Source organism: Oryzias melastigma, linkage group LG7 (assembly GCF_002922805.2).
Source record: "Oryzias melastigma strain HK-1 linkage group LG7, ASM292280v2, whole genome shotgun sequence".
Taxonomy (NCBI): domain Eukaryota; kingdom Metazoa; phylum Chordata; class Actinopteri; order Beloniformes; family Adrianichthyidae; genus Oryzias; species Oryzias melastigma.
This window is the reverse complement of record NC_050518.1, coordinates 21,600,017-21,601,543: the sequence shown is the minus strand read 5'-3', so window position 1 is coordinate 21,601,543 and position 1,527 is coordinate 21,600,017.

Genomic DNA, 1,527 nt, shown 5'->3' with positions numbered 1-1,527 from the left:
TCTCCAGTATCCTTGCATAGTCGCAGCTCACTTAGACCAGGGGTCCCCAAACTACGACCTGCAGGCAGATTTTAAATTCTGTCTTCTTATTATCAGCAACAGTGAAATTATTCCAGATTTCTGTTATTTTTCATAGTTGTTTACGTTTTTGTGTTGATATTGTTTATAAATTGTTGCATCTTCCCCGCTGTGTCTCTCCCTCATGTGCACAAACAGTGACGAGCTTTACACACACACCCCCACACACGGGTGCATGCTCAGTGCACGGCTCTGCGCTCTTATGATCTCTACACAAATGGTATTGATCTGACATGTGCACTTGAAGAGAAAAAACAAAAACAAGAGACTCGACACTACAAACTTTCTCCACATTTCTCAGACATACATGGCAGCAGCATGATCGCACAGAGAGCAGGAGAACTGCAATGAGGAGGGAGAACTCTGCATTCAGTTCTAATTGACGAGTATTAGGGAGAGTTCAGATAGAGAAAAAAATGTAAAAGGCTGGAATAAAAGTCACATTCTGTGTGGCTCTCAATCATGTGGCCATATTGAAAAATAAGGAAATAAATAAAGGGTCTCTGATAGTGTTTGGGGACCAGGCCAAATGGGGAGGTGGGCCGGATTCGGCACGGGGGCCGTAGTTTGGGGACCCCTGACTTGGACTGACGGTACCTGCCAGCTTCCTCTGGAGTCCCGTAAGAAGAGCCTTGGTCACCAGGCACTCAGCTACTAATCCCAAACCCGGGTCTGACTCCAGAAAGCAGACCCGGTGGAGCCAATCCGGATGACGCCACAGGATATTTGATTGAACTTCTCATGAAGGGGTTCTGAACCGCTCTTAGTCTGGCTCTTCACCTAGGACCTATCTGCCATGGGAGACCCTACAAGGGGCAGAAGCCCCTGACAGCATAGCTCCTAAGATCACTCGAGCACGCAAACCCCTCGACCACGTTAAGGTGGCGGTTAAAGGAGGGGAAAAATGGTTGAGTCCAATGGATTTAGAGAAAACATGTAGTAATCTTTTTTACATTCAACTAGAACACACAATACTTATTAACAGTGAATGATATGAACAGTGCAATTTCATCCATTGAAGTGGCCCACTAGCTTAGGGCAGATGCTAATCAAAATAATATTTCTTTTTTGTAATATACAAAAAAACTGTTAAAAAAGTAAACTAATAACAATAAAGTGTTTATGCAAAATAAATAAGAAGCGTATTTTTTTTAATTTTTTTTTTGCTTTTGTGACAGTACAAAACCTGAGCTCCAAGTCTAAAACTTAAACATTCATGGTTTTATTTGCAACATTTGATATTTCAAAAAAGACCTACTTTAATACTAACTAATGTCTTCTATGATATTTATATCCTTAGTTACCTATGTATTCTTAATATTCTTCTTAATAACTTGTACAGTGTTTAATGAATACTATTTTATATATAATTTAGACCATCTCTGATGCAACTATGTAATCTAGTATTATCCAGCTTATCTTAAAAAATATTTTAATTTTCCAAAAGAT